Below are 10,807 nucleotides of genomic sequence, written 5' to 3'. Positions count from 1 at the left end.
GGGATTGTGAGGATGCATAAATGCGAACGTCGAACGCAACGTCCTCGGGTACGATGCGAGGAAGGCATCGCAAAACCTTCGATACGTCGATGGGCACGTTCACCGCCTGTCCCTTGATTCCAAACTGCCCGTTGCCTCGAGTCAGACGCCTGATGCTCATGAAGGGGAGTCGAGGCGCGATGAGCCGCTCGTCGACCGGGTTCAGATCGGGAAGATGCGCCGGCCGAGGAAGATAACGGTAGCCAAAACTCACGCAGCCCTCCTCTTCGAAGCTTTGTCTTCTTCTCCTTCTTCTTCTTCAGCGGTTCCCCTACGGAAAGATGACGACAGTGGTTGAACGCCAAGCTATCTCGTGATGGATTGTTTGGTTGGCCAATCCCTAGGGGCATCATGCCACAATCATCATCAGACGCGCTGCGGACGCCGGCCAAGGGACGCACGACCACCCCCGACTATAATGAATTTCTGCATAAAACTCTCAGGCGCCTGCTACATTGAGGCTCTTTAGAACTGCACCACTTTCTTGGTCCGTAGCAAAATCACACAGATGTGGCGCGAGCGACAAAGGCGCTTTTAACTTTTTTGTATTACTCTGGATTAATCGAGGTTCTTTAGCCTTGAGACCCTCATATTCTGTTCCTTTAGAGCTGTACATTTCTCTACTCTCTAAACTGATTTCATTCTCTTCACCCTCTTATTCATTCTTTCTGCATACTTCTCCCCCTTCTCCTTTCTCTTTTGCCTCACTATGTTCATTCTATCTGAAGTAGCAAGGCCCGCCGTTAGTGGAGGTAATCTCTTCAGTATTCATTAAAGCTTTCTCTTTCTCTCCCCTACTCACTTACTCTGTTTCTAAAATGCATTAACCAATGTAGTAACCTGGGCTTCGTACTTGCAAAAGAATGAATCTGCGGGGAAATGCAAAGCCTTGAAAGCCACATTCACAGTTATGTCGGCCTACGGCTCAGGAGGAAAGCGCTCTGTATTATATGGATCGCTTCCACTACTATAACATTTCTGTCTGTCATCCTTGCCGTAATTCGTAGGTATGCGCGCCAGTAGCGTCATGCCACACGGCTTTGCGAACGCACGTTCGCGGGGGCTGAAGGCGGTGAGCGCGGCTGCACCGACCCAGAGTTGTGTGCGTCTGCCGCGGCTGGTGTTGTGTTCCCCGGCAAACTCGACTGCCCTGTGACTGTAGGCATTCCCTTTGCCGGGCAGGTAACTCAAACTCGCTTCAAACTGGGGTTCTTGCAACTGGTATACAACGATGTGCGCCCTGAAAGCTTGAGTCTACGACAACTTTGACTTCTCTGTGGCCTCGTACTCTATTGCAAGGGCACTTAGCACCGACCGCGCCCTACAGGGTTAGTAGGGTAGGGCGCTTTTTTTTTGCACGTCTCAAGTTCGTCGACCGTCATTGTTATAATGTTGGGGCTTCGGTTGCTGCCTCGTGCGCTGCAATCAGACTCAATCACATTTTTTTTCCTGAAAACTTTTTACAGTTTGCAGTATCCTTTTACCCTCTCCTAGAGTGGGAACACCAACAACGTTGTTTCCATTTGGTGGTAGTAGCCAAGTGCGACGATACGAAAAATTCCTCGGATTTCGACGTTTTCGAAGAATTCGCAGTGGTTCTTTGAAGCCTCTGAACATCCTCCCGCATACTAAATCCGTATTTCGAAAGTGGCGGCTTCATTTAGGGAGGTGGCGCTTCAACACGACAAGCTGCGGAAGTTCCTCCCACATGCTTTTTTATTTTTGTAACTTCAAATAATTGGTGAGAAACACACACTGTTTACTATGCTTTCCTTGCGTCTTATAGAACCCACTGAGGAGCCATTGACTCGCCTGAATAGCCGCAGGCAAGGATCACGAAGAAAATGTTCGCAGATCGAAAAACTCTTTGCATGTCCGTCGTGTTATCTATAACTGCACCTGTAATCACGGAAATTTCTTGTTTTAAAGATTTCTTTTCGTTTTTATGCAAATTTGAAGAATTCTATCTGGCTGAAACATAGAACGCCGAACAGCCGCCACCCTTCAGTACTTTTAGCTTTCACCGGAACACTTCTTTCCGACACTTCAAGCTGGACTTGAACATCTGGAAGGAGCGCCGACTCGACATGGACACAAGAAAAGACGAGACGGGTGGCAGCGTTTTCGTCTGTCAATTTTAACACCAAAGTGTTGTATGCAAGAGTCCACGAAGATCTAACTGACGTCATATCCGTCACGGAAATGACATCGCCAGAAAAACTTCGATCGACGCGGTTTTTTCTCTTGTATCCGTGCCAAGTCACACTATATTCAAGAACCACTTCCAATTAGTCGAGCTGTCAATTCACTAAAGCTGAACGGCCTTGGCGCATATCCAAAACACAGTAGTCTATTCCCACAGGTGTGGAGGTAATAGTAACAGTTCTGTTAATCTGAGTATCTGAGTGGGCCTACACGAGACACAGCGAAACACTGCGAAGTGCATTAAGATATGCATCCAGGAAAGGTGATAGCGCTAGCTTGAGCAATACACTTAGAAAAAATTTCTACTGCGTGTTGAAATGCTGTACTTTATTCACAGTCAATTTCAAAAACGCATGGTCAAATGCATCCTGAACGCATATATGTAATACGGTAACCCCGCATAATATTTTTATTTAAGTATACGCCATGTGTTATAGAAATTTTGAGACTCCAATTTCTGTGTCACTTGATTTTATAAGATGCAACTCACTTCTTTTATTCCGGGATTGAACAGAATAGCCCTGTTGTTATTGACATTTGTTCTTGGACAATGATCAATGGCCCAATTATTTTTTTGTTAGCGTTTCGTTTTCTCTATTTACGACATTGACGCCAAAGCTACGCTGTTATAATAGATACCGTATTTTCATGATTCCAATGCGCCTCCAATGATAACGCGTAGTTAAGTTTACGTAGAAAGAATCGAAAAAACGAGTTGAGGTGCATTCTACCGCGCGGATGTAAAATACACGTCACCGCGTACCAAGGAGAAGGAATTTTATTTCACATACAAAAATTCGGCTGCAAAAATCTCTAGCGCTTCATAAAGTTGCTTATCCAGCTGCTGCGGCCATAAAAGGTAGCAGGGAACTGTGGAAGTGCTTGCTATTTGAAGCGCTTGACTTCAGAATTCTAGATGTGACAGGTTGTTTGTTCATTCGCTGCCAATTAATAAATTCCTAATTGGAGTCTTTATGTTCCTTAAAACGTCTGTACTCCGGGAAGGTGAAGCCTTGCGTGAAACTATGCCTCCGGTTTGTTTACGTCAAGGCACACTCATGTCTCCGGGATGTATTCCCAAAAGCTTTGCGGCACCGCACCCCACGTTGCCTCTGTCCTCGCGTGATGCAGGAAATTAATTAAACGAACGTAAAGCTACCAAGCTACCTTGAACGAACGTAAAGCTACCTTGAACATAAATCTACCAAGAACAAACCAAATTACCATTATTAACAAAACAAACGCACAGAACTCAGTTTAGAAAAAAATGCAATAAAATAGTAGACCCGCTGTGCCTCAAACCCAGACTCTCAGGGCCAAGACCCAGAACTCTACCAATGGGCTATAGAGCCGGAATGGTGGGTTGCTTCTAGAAGCAGGTCAATAGAATAGCTCGCACAGTGACATCACACATGTCACGTGAGGGCGCTGTGCAGCGAAGAGTTTGGAAGAAGGCCTCCGGGATGTCCAGTTTCCATGCATGATGTTGTTCGGGTGAAGCTAACAGGTTATTACGACTGCAAAAATATGTGAAACAACTGGATAAGGCATTTACATGGAAGAATGGGCGGACCAAAATTTACCCACGGGATGCTGATCGACTGTTTTGGATAAGATTGAGATGAATGTTTGGAGGAATGCATGTCCATGGCAATCCTGCGAGCTACTTTGCGCCGATTTCCGTTTTAAGCCTGACTGTAGTGCGAACGAATGGGAAGAAGCTACCTTTAGTGAAAAAAGGTGCGCTTTAGAACAGTGCAAATACAGTAACTACCTTAACATCGCCAACACTTTATTTTTGTTCAGCCGTAAGGCATAGTGCACGGTTAATCTGTTTTCGCCACATTTTGATCAGTGTTTTTCCTAGATCTTTTGTCACTCTTTTATTTTTCTCTTTGTTATTTGGAGATGTGCAAGGTGCATACATTTGATTTTATTAAAACACACTACAAAATTTTTGTTAGTTCTGTTTTAATTATCTTATGGTTTTTCAAAATTTTGTTCCACCAATTTTGTCCATTTAGGCTATTATGACCACTAAATGTTTTACTTCATCCAGTTATGCATTTGTGTGGGAATGCAGGGCGTCAAACGCTTTGCTGATTTTGTGGTATTTTTTATTCCTATTACGGGCGTCCTTCTCCGCGTTTGTTATTCCAGACTTCGTTTTTTCGAGATGTGTATGATAGGTATTTTTAATTTCGTAATTTTCATTTTTCAAGTACTTATTGCATCTACTTTGTTACTTTTCTAGTTTGGAAAATTATGTTCCACCAATTATCTCCGTTTGCGTGATTACAACGATTACGGGTGTTACTTCCGGGAGATCTGCATGTTTGTACAAATGCATGGCATTACGCGGTTTTGACTCTGGGGGTACCCGGCAAATCATGCTACGCAGTGAAATGTTGCTCAATAGAGCTTCGCCACGCTAGGAATGTGCTCCATAAATTTCAAGTCTGTAGGTCGGCATTTCGGTCTGCGTGTTGATATGACACCTTAGCTGCGTTTACTTCTTTAGGGGTGAAGTGTGAAAAATATTAGTTGTTCTTCAGCACACTTAAATTCACAGTCCCGGAAGCGGTTTTCTAGACTTTATGTACTAGCAATTTTGAGTAAAACCAAATAGATATATCTAAGGGCTGAACACTTCTTGGGAAATCTGAAAAAACGACTTCCCCAAATGCAAATTAAGCGTATTGTGGGTTTGATTAGGAGATTCCTACAAAACCACTTTCAGGCATTTTTATGGGTTACCTATATCAGAACACATCAATTGGATATTTCGACTGGCGTGCGACAGCATCACGAATTTTGGGAAAACTTTTTAATGCGTAGCATTCTTTGCCGAGTACTACACCAGCCAGGAGCGCGCTACACCCGGCATTTCACACAAACAGGCAGATATCGCGCAAGTTCCACTTTTGGTCGCTATAATGGCGTAAATAAAGATAACTGGTCTCACGATATTTTCAAAAACAAAAAATAACAAAAAATGTAACAAGATTAAGGAAAAGGGCGAAACGTGTAACTCCTTGCAGTTCCACAATAATGCAGATTTCGCAAACGTTCCACCTGTAATCGTTTTTATAGCGTGAATGGAGATAATTGGTCGAACGAAATTTTGGCAAACTAAAAACAAAAAGAAAAGTATAAAATAATTACCGAAAATGGCAAACCGTGTAACGCCCTGCCTTTCCACAATAATTTGAATTTCGCGAAAGTTCCCCATTTATTAGTTAAAATATCGTAAATGAAGGTGATTGGTCCGATGAAATTTTGAAAAATATAAATAACAAAAGTATTAAAAAATACGGAAAGTGGAAAATATTTAACGATTTGCAGTTCTACAATAATGCAGATTTTGCGTAAGTTTCCCCTATAACGTTTATATTAGCGTAAATGAGATACTCGGTAGAAACAAATTTTGAAATATTAGAAAAAATAGAAAAATATAAGAAAATTACTAAAAGTGGCGAACCGTGTAACGCCCTGCATTTCCACATTAATGCGGATTTCACGAAAGTTCCAGTTGTGGCCACCTCATGACCATAACACAACTCATGGCCAGCCAACACAAGTGACCTTGGCTTTCTTTGATATAATTTTGTTGGGTTTGGAATACTCGTTTTGTAAACTCTCTTCATCCAAACCTTGTGTGCAATGCAAGGTTTTCAATCGTATAAAAATATTTTTGTCTTCAAACAGCCAGCCACACATCAACCACCAGAAACCAAAGACGACGAAAAAGAAGCACTCTGACTCTGAACGTTGTGCCCGACGGCAACCTTTTGCTATGTTTCACCGTAAATCGCAACCCGTTTCCCGGAGCATTGAAGGCCTCGACTGTTCGAGTGCCACGTCAAGCGGCGACTCTCTAGACGACGTGGAGTCGGTTTACCGTCATGATAGGCACGTCACGGTACGTGCGAACCATTATTCTATCCATCGCCTCTACATGCATATCAATGTTACTGGCGCTCATATTTCTTCACTTGAACGAAAGCATGCCATCCACAACCACTTCGAATGCCCCAGTTCGCCCGAAGTTTGTGGTTGGTAACAGTTCCGAGCGCCTCTTGCTGTGCACTTTGGGGAAGGACGCTACGCATAATTTCGCCTACCCACCCGATGGTGTTCTTTATAGTCTACACCCACGTCCGCTACGAGGAAGAAAACAGCAGTTTCTCTGCCAGCTCGCCAGCATCCGCGCCTGGTTGGAACTTCTTCCTCCTGAAAAGGCCGCAGTACACGGCCACTCGCTTACTTCCTTCACAAGACTGGAGAAAGGTCAGCCCGATGTCGTTCGATGCGCGCTCTGTGAACAGGACCTTGCTCCATCTAGGAATGACGGGCCTGGCGTTCTTCAACGTGCGAATAGCCGTGGGCCAAGTGCCCGTCCTGACCGCCACCTTGAGATCGCTTGCCCGCGGCAACCCCGGCATGTTCCTGGCCTTGGGCGTGTCCTTTCACGGACTGCACGACGGCTCCGCTTCGCGCCTGGTTCCAACCGACCTGATGGATCAGCTGGTCACGCCGCTGAGTCTGTCTGTGCTCGAGACGCACCTGCCAACCCCACGCGAGCACTGCACTGCCGACGTATTGACGGGGCGTGGTCCTTTTTTCGAACAACAAGAAGGTCGTCTGACTTTCCGAGGTGCAGCGTCCTTCCTCGCTCAGCCAGCCCTGCGATACGTGGATCTGGTCGCCATGCCACGCTGCATCTCCGTGCAGGCCGGCGTGCTCGTCTTCCATGTGCCTCGAGGAATCCCGCGATTGGGCGCTCGGTGTACGGAGTGGACGCTGGCCAAGCTAGCGACCTTCTGCAGGCTGACCAGCGTGCGGCTGCACGTCGAGTCTAAGCGATGTACGGTTACACTGGCCAGCTGTTCTTTACATTCGAGTCCACGGTCCACGTGGTGCCGAAAGTGCAAGCCGTACTGAGGGTTATCTTGCGTTCCTAACTGCCTACTTTTCTGGCCGTTTATTCGCTGGACCTGGACGCTCTCGCGGGATTGTGTTCCATCAACCTTGACCGTCCATGCCGGCTCCTGTACACTGCGTATGATATTCTTAAATTCTTGTAACGAAGTTAAGAACTGTAGACACAGCAGAAAGTTGGAGTTTTTAGATACTACTCAGTTAAACCAGACAGGCTTTGGGCAATGCAGCGCTCTGCCTTAGGCAATATTGGATATGCTTATGTTTTTCGCCTGCCTTTATCAAGGTGTTCTAAATGTTATGTGTGTACAGATTGCAAACATTTGGAGACCTCAAGACTGACCTCTTCGGTCAAATGAAGCTAACATTGTACAGCGAATGTAGCGTCATATTCCTTCCTCCGACCGTCAACAAGTTCTACTGAGAATGGACCATAATTATGACCAGCTCCGTCGTAAAGTTTTTGTTCAACACGGTTATTTCAAAATAAACATTAAGATGCCGCATACTGGCGCCATGAAAATGTGGCCGTGCAATAGTCGAGATGCGTTTTTTACTTTAAAGTCATGCAAGGTGTACCAGCAACTTACGATATAAATGTATTTGCGAGTGTCTGGGAAGTACTTCACTGGTCTTTGTGCCTTTATTCTAGGCATCTAGAGGAAGCTCATCCAGTTCAGCACAGCGGTCTCTCAGTTCAAGCTTTTCCTTCCGCGTCTCAGTGCATCCCGGCGTGTTACTGAAGCTGGCCAAAGCGTGCCCTTTGGCGTTTTGTCGTCTATTTGAAAATGCCATATTCACGCCCCAAGCAGCTAACTGAATACCTTCAAAACTTGCTCCAACAAAAGCTTGCCACCGTACAGCATCGCCCTTCTCCGCGGTCTTCAGCTCCACATACTGCATACCTCAGCAGCCACGGTGAGGATGTAGCTTTTAACACCGAAGCTGTTTAGCAAGACGTAGGTTTCGTGTCCGCAGTTAAAAATATCAAGAAAATGCTATGCACTCGCGCGTGCATGCCTCCCGATGACCGCCTAGCGTCCCCTGCATAGAGTTTCTTAGTAAGTATACTAGAGAGGAAACTGCGCCTGGTACCCCATGTCGTCGTGGGCGTTCATGCGAAGACCCCTCTTTTTGGCTTGAGTTTGGCATGACAATTGGATTCTGAAGCAGTTTTTCAGATTTGCTTTCTTCACTATGCATTAACGCGTTTACGAGCTACAAGGAATCCGAAATCTTTCCACTTCTGTGGTAGCCGTGTTCAGTGAAACAGCAGGCAATGCGTGATCGCACCTGACGTTGCTCATGCCGCAGTCTAACGACGTATGGCTGAGCGGGTTATATGCCGCCGCGAAATTTGTATCTGACGAAGAGAAGAAACAACACGTACTTCGATGAAGACAAGATACGGCAGATACGGGTGTTTGTAAGCGTCCTATCTTGTCATCGTCCACGACTGCTTAACGCCACGTTTTCTTTTTCCTTATTAAACTAGCTGGCGGTCGGTGCTCCGGTTCACCACGAAGGCAACGTTTTCATAGGCACGCTCAAAAAACTTTCGAAACTTTTCAACCAATTTATTATTTGAAATAATGGTAAAATTAATAAAATCACAGTCTTTAATGAGAACATTGCTCGTAACTACAACCTTGGCCTGCGGAATTGCAGACACAACCATTCCGGCAAAAATACGCTTTACTTTCTTTTTTCTTCGTTTTAAAACAGCCTGTTTTTACTTTCCACTTGCGTAATTGCACACTATTCTTCCCCTTTTTGTAGCACTTTGTTTAAATTTCCGGTCACTAAAACGTTTCAATCCAAGGCAATGATGAAATTAAGGCGAGCGCGATGTATAATGGCGGTCGAAGACGACACAGATGACCTTGATGTGAGCCGCATAGACGCTAGCGCCAGATTGCTCTCTAGTGTATACTGTAAGAAACTCTATGGTCCCCTGCGCACTTTTGTCAAGCTTAGCATACCCACTTCGAGAAATTGCCCCCCCCCCCCCCAAAAAAAAAAAAAAAAATCTCCAGCACGAGGAAGAATTTCCGGCGCGGCGCTAAGGGTTCTTTCCCGCCGCGAGACAAACCAAAATGCCACAACCACGTTGATATGGACGCCCGCACACGCGGCACTAGAAGGCAATGAACGGGCCAACGAGGCTGCTCGAGATCTTACCCACCGAGAGCCCCTGCAACCCGGCTCACAATCAATGGACAACGCCAAGGATCGCCTCTGTGCTTACCGAGACGTGCTCGAACACTACAAAGGGGAAAGACGAACCTACCCGGCTGCCCACCCCTCGCTCACTAAGAAGCAAGAAGTCGCGTGGAGACGCCTCCAGACGAACACGTATCCTAATCCAGGCCTTTACAGGCACTTCCATCCGGATATACACGACGACAAATGCAAGCACTACCCCGAAATTGCGAGCTTGACTCACATGTTATGGGAATGCCCCAGTGTCCAGAAGAAAGATTTTAGCAATACCAAAGGCACATTTATTATAACTAGTAAAGAGCAATGGGAGACCGTGCTACACAGCGAAAACCCTGACATCCAGCAGTGGGCTGTCCAAAGGGCCTAAGACGCCGCCAGGAGTAAAGATATCTTGGCCGTCGTCTAAGGCGCCACGGGCCTGAATAGGCCTCTTCTTTGGACTAAATAAAGTTATTATGCAGAAATGCATTAGAGCCGGGGGTTGTCTTGCGTCCGTTGGCCAGCGTACGCAGCGCGTCTGATGATGATTGTGGCATGATGCCCCTAGGGATTGGCCAAGCAAACAATCCATCACGAGATAGCTTCGCGTTCAACCACCATCGTCATCTTCCCGTAGGGGAACCGCTGAAGAAGAAGAAGGAGAAGAAGACAAAGCTGCGAAGAGGAGGGCTGCGTGAGTTTTGGCTACCGTTATCCTCCTCGGCCGGCGCATCTTCCCGATCTGAACCCGGTCGAAGAGCGGCTCATCGCGCCTCGACTCCCCTTCATGAGCATCAGGCGGCTGACTCGAGGCAACGGGAAGTTTGGAATCAAGGGACAGGCGGTGAACGTGCCCATCGACGTATCGAAGGTTGTGCGGTGCCTTCCTCGCATGGTACCCGAGGACGTTGCGTTCTACGTTCACATCAAGCGGAGGCTGATGAGTCCGGCAACGTACAAGCGCGGGTTGGTGTAGCGCGGCAACATCCTGGCTTGGCTCAAGCACCTGGAACACACCCCGCTGTATCGCGCCATCAACGTTCGGGTCGATTGGAGTCGGCTCGATCACTTCGATGACGGCGGCGAACGAGAGAAACCGCTGGAAGACGACGTCGATGATGATGACGGTGAGTTCGAAACGATTCCCGACGACTTTGACGAGAACGATCCTCTGCAGTTGTCGGTTGCGCACAACGCGGTCTCGAAGACGCTTCTCTATAACGAAGCGGAAATTACGGGTGTGGGAAAAGAAAGAAATAAATGATTACGCTCACACTCTCGCCTCTCTCTTCGCCATTAATCGCATCATACTCATCGGTGCACCCAATGCATTTCTGCATCCTCACAATCCCCCTCGGGGAGGTGCGGGGGAATTTTTCCTCCTCCTCCTCCAGCGCTCGCCGTAATCGTGGCTACAATT

This window comes from Haemaphysalis longicornis, unplaced genomic scaffold (assembly GCF_048455015.1).
Source record: "Haemaphysalis longicornis isolate Haplotype H1 unplaced genomic scaffold, Haemaphysalis longicornis Haplotype H1 scaffold_4, whole genome shotgun sequence".
NCBI classification, from domain to species: domain Eukaryota; kingdom Metazoa; phylum Arthropoda; class Arachnida; order Ixodida; family Ixodidae; genus Haemaphysalis; species Haemaphysalis longicornis.
Note: the sequence above shows the minus strand (reverse complement) of the source record.